We start from the raw sequence: 7,528 nt of genomic DNA on the forward strand, positions 1-7,528 counted from the left end.
ACAACCCAGACACCATCCATACAGGACATCACCCTCTGAGGACAAGGACTCACATCAGGCCGTGTGAGTTTTATGTATATTGAGACTCCAGCATATGAGTCTGTAATAAATCCACTACAGTCAGCGTTGAGGGAGAGACACCACACAAGCCCGTGTGAGTCACTGAATCCATAATTTTATGTATTCTTTGATTAGTTAAAGTGGAAAACCAATTATCAACCCCTCCAGCATTATCCTCCTCCTTGCTCCCACCCCCTGCCCTCACCCCCCTCCCCCTTTCCCCCCCCCTCTTCCCCCATCCCCCTTTCCCCCCCCCCTCTTCCCCCATCCCCCACATGTGTATCTAATACACTGAGATTTTAATTCTTTTTTATCCATATCCTTTTATTTCATTCGGTTCCATCGACATCGGGAGGCCCGTGAGGTTTGCGCTGACTATCTTCACACCACAACTGTCCCGGTAGCCTGCCTGTCCCGGAAATGTCCCGGGTTTTGGCCTTTGTCCCGGTACTTAGATGTGATGTGGAGCGGGCGGCGGTGCGCTAGTCTGCGGCGGCGGAGCTGCGCGAGGAGGGTGCGGGACTCAGCTGGTGAGTTTTTTCACTTGTAGAATAGAATGCGGGGGGGTTGGGCTTTAGACATCCTTCAACCAATCCCCTGCGTGCCGGCCGGAATTCTACAAAGCCCCGCCCCGGCATACTCCTTCATAGTAGAATGCTAAAATGCACGGGATTGGGTGAGAATGCCGAGAGCCGGGGGGCAGAGTATGAGCAGAGCACACCACACTACACTACCAGGGAGTAACGGTGCAGGAGATTGGTGGCCATTTGAGGAGGATAGGAGCAGCTCAGCAAGACGGCAGGGGATTGGACAGATGCCGGGTGGGAGGGGCCGCAGTGATCCATGGGATGGCAGTGATATCACTGACCTGTGACAGTGACTGCCACGAGGAGCACAGGAGAAGGTGTGTCAGACAGTCTGGAGCTGCTCAGAGGCAAAGCTGCCGCTGCACGTGTGACACAGTCTGTACAATAAGTACTGTAAGTGTAAGTAGCAACATATATATTTATAATAATGCACAACCATATTTCTGCTTTCCCCTGCTATTTATTTAGCACATTTTTATATTATATAAACAAGCCCCAAGGTCAGGTCAGGAATGACAATGAGGAATGTCCAATTAATGTCTTCATTTTTTATTTAATTTTAATTAATGTCAATAAATTATTTATATAATTTTCTGGGTGTGTGTCTCTGTCTGGGTGTGTCTCTGTCTGGGTGTGTGTGTGTGTGTGTCTCTCTCTCCCCCTCCCTGTCATCCTCTCCATACCTGTCACCTCTCCCTCTCTCTCCACCTCCCTGTCACTTCTCCCTCTCTCTCCCTCCCTCCCTGTCACCTCCCTCCCTCCCTGTCACCTCCCTCCCTCTCTCCCTGTCACCTCTCTCCCTTTCACCCCTCTCCCTCCCTGTCACCTCTCCCTCCCTCCCTGTCACCTCTCTCCCTGTCGCCTCTCTCCCTCTCTCTCTCCCTCCCTCCCTGTCACCTCTCTCCCTCCCTCCCTGTCACCTCCCTCCCTGTCATCTCCCTCCCTGTCACCTCTCTCCCTCCCTCCCTGTCACCTCTCGCACCCCCTCCCTCCGTCAGCTCCCCTCCCTCCCCACCTCCCTACCTGCCTCCCCCCTTTCACCTCCCTCCCTCCCTGTCACCTCTATCTCTCCCTCCCTGTCACCTCTATCTCTCCCTCCCAGTCACCTCTCTCCCTCCCTCCCAGTCACCTCTATCTCTCCCTCCCTCCCAGTCACCTCTATCTCTCCCTCCCTCCCAGTCACCTCTATCTCTCCCTCCCAGTCACCTCTATCTCTCCCTCCCTCCCTGTCACCTCTATCTCTCCCTCCCTCCCTGTCGCCTCTATCTCTCCCTCCCAGTCACCTCCCCCCTCCCTGTCACCTCTATCTCTTCCTCCCTCCCAGTCACCTCTCTCCCTACCTCTCTCCCTCCCTCCCAGTCACCTCTCTCCCTCTCTCCCTCCCAGTCACCTCTCTCCCTCCCAGTCACCTCTCTCCCTCCCAGTCACCTCTCTCCCTCCCAGTCACCTCTATCTCTCCCTCCCAGTCACCTCTATCTCTCCCTCCCAGTCACCTCTATCTCTCCCTCCCTCCCAGTCACCTCTATCTCTCCTTCCCAGTCACCTCTCTCCCTCCCTCCCTCCCTCCCTCCCAGTCACCTCTCCCTCCCAGTCACCTCTCTCCCTCCCTCCCAGTCAATTTATTAAATATTTGAAAAATTGTGCTAATTATTCTGCTCCATACAAAATGTTCCTAATATTTCACTATACTGAGATAGATCCCTTAATTTCCCAGCGTTCTCGTGTGGTAACGGGGGAAGGGAGCAGCGCTGATTGAGACGACCCTAGGGAGCGATTCATGGTATGTTTATCAATTTAAACTTTTACGTCCTCATAACCTTTTATAAAACACAGAACAAATGCAAAGAAAGCTGCAGAATGGCCGGTGTGGGGATCAAACCCACGGCCGCGGCATTATTATCCCCACAACTGCGCTATCCAGCAAGCAAGCAACTGTATGTACAGTAGGGAAGGGGGAGAGAGGCACAGTGAGGGGAGGGGGGGGAGAGAGGCACAGTGAGGGGAGGGGGGGAGAGAGGCACAGTGAGGGGGGGGAGAGAGGCACAGTGAGGGGGGGGGAGAGAGGCACAGTGAGGGGAGGGCCGGAGAGAGGCACAGTGAGGGGAGGGGGGTGAGAGGCACAGTGAGGAGAAGGGAGAGAAGCACAGTGAGGGGAGGGGGGTGAGAGGCACAGTGAGGGGAGGGGGGAGAGAGGCACAGTGAGGGGGGGGAGAGGCACAGTGAGGGAGAGGGGAGAGAGACACAGTGAGGGGAGGGGGAGAGAGGCACAGTGAGGAGAGGGGGGAGAGAGGCACAGTGAGGGGAGTGGGGGGAGAGAGGCACAGTAAGGGGAGTGGGGGAGAGAGGCACAGTGAGGGGAATGGGGGAGAGAGGCACAGTGAGGGGAGAGGCACAGAGAGGGGAGAGAGGCACAGTGAGGGGGGGAGAGAGGCACAGTGAGGGGAGGGGGGAGAGAGGCACAGTGAGGGGGGGAGAGAGGCAAAGTGAGGGGAGAGGGGCACAGTGAGGGGAGGGGAGAGAGGCACAGTGAGGGGAGTGGGGGAGAGAGGCACAGTGAGGGGAAGGAGGGGAGAGAGGCACAGTGAGGGGGAAGGAGGGGAGAGAGGCACAGTGAGGGGAAGGAGGGGAGAGAGGCACAGTGAGGGGAAGGAGGGGAGAGAGGCACAGTGAGGGGAGGGGGGGAGAGAGGCACAGTGAGGGGAGGGGGGAGAGAGGTACAGTGAGGGGAGGGGGGAGAGAGGCACAGTGAGGGGAGTGGGGAGAGAGGCACAGTGAGGGGAGTGGGGGAGAGAGGCACAGTGAGGGGAGGAGGGAGCGAGGCACAGTGAGGCAAGGGGGGGGACAGAGGCACAGTGAGGGGAGGAGGGGAGAGAGGCACAGTGAGGGGAGGGGGGGAGAGAGACACAGTGAGGGGAGGGGCGGAGAGAGGCACAGTGAGGGAGGGGGGAGAGGCACAGTGAGGAGAAGGGAGAGAAGCACAGTGAGGGGAGGGGGGAGAGGCACAGTGAGGGGAGAGAGGCACAGTGAGGGGAGGGTGGAGAGGCACAGTGAGGGGAAGGGGAGAGAGGCACAGAGAGGGGAGAGAGGCACAGTGAGGGGAGGGGGGAGAGAGGCACAGTGAGGGGGGGGGGAGAGGCAAAGTGAGGGGAGAGGGGCACAGTGAGGGGAGGGGAGAGGGGCACAGTGAGGGGAGGGGAGAGAGGCACAGTGAGGGGAGTGGGGGAGAGAGGCACAGTGAGGGGAAGGAGGGGAGAGGAGGCACAGTGAGGGGAAGGAGGGGAGAGAGGCACAGTGAGGGGAAGGAGGGGAGAGAGGCACAGTGAGGGGAAGGAGGGGAGAGGGGCACAGTGAGGGGAGGGGGGAGAGAGGCACAGTGAGGGGAGGGGGGAGAGAGTCACAGTGAGGGGAGGGGGGAGAGAGTCACAGTGAGGGGAGGGGGGAGAGGCACAGTGAGGGGAGTGGGGGAGAGAGGCACAGTGAGGGGAGGAGGGAGTGAGGCAAGGGGGGGGACAGATGCACAGTGAGGGGAGGGGGGGGAGAGAGGCACAGTGAGGGGAGGGGCGGAGAGAGGCACAGTGAGGGAGGGGGGAGAGGCACAGTGAGGAGAAGGGAGAGAAGCACAGTGAGGGGAGGGGGGAGAGGCACAGTGAGGGGAGAGAGGCACAGTGAGGGGAGGGTGGAGAGGCACAGTGAGGGGAGGAGGGAGGCACAGTGAGGGGAAGGGGAGAGAGGCACAGTGAGGGGAGGGGGAGAGAGGCACAGTGAGGGGAGGGGGAGAGGCACGGGGAGGGGAGAGGCACAGGGGAGAGGGAAGCGAGGCATATTGAGGGGAGCGAGGCACAGTGAGGGGAGAGAGGCACAGTGAGGGGGAGAGAGGCACAGAGAAAGGAGGGAAGAGTGAGGAAAGGGGGAGAGGCACAGTGAGGGGAGGGGGAGAGAGGCACAGTGAGGGATGGAGGAGAGAGAGGCTCAGTGAGGGAAGGGAGGAGAGAGGCACAGTGAGGGGAGGAAGGGAGAGAGGCACATTGAGGGAAGGAGGAGAGAGAGGCACAGTGAGGGAAGGAGGAGAGGCACAGTGAGGGGGGGAGAGCACAGTGAGGGGGGATAGAGGCACAGTGAGGGGAGGGGGTGAGAGGCACAGTGAAGGGAGGGGGGAGAGAGGCACAGTGAGGGGCAGAGGGGCACAGTGAGGGGAGGGGGAGAGCCACGGGGAAGGGAGAGGCACAGCGAGAGGGGAGCGAGGCATATTGAGGGGAGCGAGTCACAGTGAGGGGAGAGGGGAGAGAGGCACAGTGAGGGGGAGAGAGGCACAGTGAAAGGAGGGGAGAGTGAGGAAAGGGGGGGAGAGGCACAGTGAGGGGAGGGGGAGAGAGAGGCACATTGAGGGAAGGAGGAGAGAGAGGCACAGTGAGGGAAGGAGGAGAGGCACAGTGAGGGGAGGGAGGAGAGAGGCACAGTGAAAGGAGGGAAGAGTGAGGAAAGGGGGGAGAGGCACAGTGAGGGGAGGGGAGAGAGGCACAGTGAGGGATGGAGGAGAGAGAGGCTCAGTGAGGGAAGGGAGGAGAGAGGCACAGTGAGGGGAGGAAGGGGAGAGAGGCACATTGAGGGAAGGAGGAGAGAGGCACAGTGAGGGAAGGAGGAGAGGCACAGTGAGGGGGAGGGAGGAGAGAGGCACAGTGAGGGGGGGGAAGCACAGTGAGGGGACAGGGAGAGGCACAGTGAGGGGACAGGGAGAGGCACAGTGAGGGGAGGGGGGTGAGAGGCACAGTGAGGGGAGGGAGGAGAGAGGCACAGTGAGGGAAGGGAGGAGAGAGGCACAGTGAGGGGGGGATAGAGGCACAGTGAGGGGGGGATAGAGGCACAGTGAGGGAAGGGAGGAGTGAGGCACAGTGAGGCACAGTGAGGGGAGGGGGGGAGAGAGGCACATTGAGGGAAGGAGGAGAGAGAGGCACAGTGAGGGAAGGAGGAGAGGCACAGTGAGGGGAGGGAGGAGAGAGGCACAGTGAAAGGAGGGAAGAGTGAGGAAAGGGGGAGAGGCACAGTGAGGGGAGGGGGAGAGAGGCACAGTGAGGGATGGAGGAGAGAGAGGCTCAGTGAGGGAAGGGAGGAGAGAGGCACAGTGAGGGGAGAAGGGGAGAGAGGCACATTGAGGGAAGGAGGAGAGAGGCACAGTGAGGGAAGGAGGAGAGGCACAGTGAGGGGAGGGAGGAGAGAGGCACAGTGAGGGGGGGGAAGCACAGTGAGGGGACAGGGAGAGGCACAGTGAGGGGACAGGGAGAGGCACAGTGAGGGGAGGGGGGTGAGAGGCACAGTGAGGGGAGGGAGGAGAGAGGCACAGTGAGGGGAGGGAGGAGAGAGGCACAGTGAGGGAAGGGAGGAGAGAGGCACAGTGAGGGGGGGATAGAGGCACAGTGAGGGGGGGGATAGAGGCACAGTGAGGGGAGGGGGGAGAGAGGCGCAGCGAGGGGAGGGGGGAGAGGCACAGTGAGGGGGACTGGGGGAAGGGGGTATAGAGGCAGTGAGGGGAGGGGGAGAGAGGCGCAGTGGGAGGAGGGGGAGAGGTGCGCAGTGAGGGGAGGGGGAAAAAGAGGCACAGTGAGGGGAGGGAGGAGAGGGACATGGGAGAGGCACAGCGAGGGGACGGGGGAGAGGCACAGTGAGGGCAGGGGGGAGAGGGCACAGTGAGGGGAGCTGTAGAGGCACAGTGATGGGGAGAGTTAGGCACAGTGATGGGGAGAGAGAGGCACAGTGATGGGGAGAGAGAGGCACAGTGATTGGGAGAGAGAGGCACAGTGATGGGGAGAGAGAGGCACAGTGATGGGGAGAGAGAGGCACAGTGATGGGGAGAGAGAGGCACAGTGATGGGGAGAGAGAGGCACAGTAAGGAGAGAAAAAAATTAAGGCTGTGCCTATAGTGCCGTCGATGGCGACACGACGGGTGACGACGCTGTCGCCACCGGCAAAAGTTATGTTTCGCCGGGCGGCGGCAGTGCGGGATTCCGGCAATTTGTTCAAGTGACATGACGTGACGGCCCTTGAAAAATCTAATTTGCCGGCTACCAGTTTCCGAACCGGCGACGTCGCTTTGTCGCCGTAGCGCGCACTATAAGCGCACGCGGCGGCAATGCTTCTGTTTTCGGGCGACGTCGCCAGTACTATATGCGCGGGCCTAAGGATGTAGATTAAATATTTGAAAAATTGTGCTAATTATTCTGCTCTATACAAAATGTTCCTAATATTTCACTATACTGAGATAGATCCTTAATTTCCCAGCGTTCTCGTGTGGTAACGGGGGAAGGGAGCAGCGCTGATTGAGACGACCCTAGGGAGCGATTCATGGTATGTTTATCAATTTAAACTTTTACATCCTCATAACCTTTTATAAAACACAGAACAAATGCAAAGAAAGCTGCAGAATGGCCGGTGTGGGGATCAAACCCACGGCCGCGGCATATTATCCCCACAACTGCGCTATCCAGCAAGCAAGCAACTGTATGTAGGGAAGGGGGGAGAAAGGCACAGTGAGGGGAGGAGGGGATAGAGGCACAGTGAGGGAAGGGGGGAGAGAGGCACAGTGAGGGGGGGGGAGAGAGGCACAGTGAGGGGGGGAGAGAGAGGCACAGTGAGGGGAGGGCCGCAGAGAGGCACAGTGAGGGGAGGGGAGAGAGGCACAGTGAGGAGAAGGGAGAGAAGCACAGTGAGGGGAGGGGAGAGAGGCACAGTGAGGGGAGGGGGGAGAGGCACAGTGAGGGGAGGGGGAGAGGCACAATGAGGGGAGGGGGGAGAGGCACAGTGAGGGGAAGGGAGAGAGGCACAGTGAGGGGAAGGGGAGAGAGGCACAGTGAGGTGAAGGGGGAGAGAGGCACAGTGAGGGGAGGGGG

The 7,528-nt window shown here is 59.7% G+C and overlaps 1 long non-coding RNA gene across 1 annotated transcript; it reads left to right on the forward strand.

The window, feature by feature from the left end:
* Window positions 1–599: 599 nt before the first annotated feature.
* LOC142481463 (uncharacterized) lies at window positions 600–6,980 on the forward strand. Its single transcript, XR_012795793.1, has 3 exons — window positions 600–1,046; window positions 2,362–2,427; window positions 6,921–6,980. It is a non-coding gene; the product is annotated as an uncharacterized LOC142481463 (long non-coding RNA).
* The last annotated feature ends 548 nt before the right edge of the window (window positions 6,981–7,528 follow it).

This window comes from Ascaphus truei, unplaced genomic scaffold, assembly GCF_040206685.1.
Source record: "Ascaphus truei isolate aAscTru1 unplaced genomic scaffold, aAscTru1.hap1 HAP1_SCAFFOLD_2680, whole genome shotgun sequence".
NCBI classification, from domain to species: Eukaryota; Metazoa; Chordata; class Amphibia; order Anura; family Ascaphidae; genus Ascaphus; species Ascaphus truei.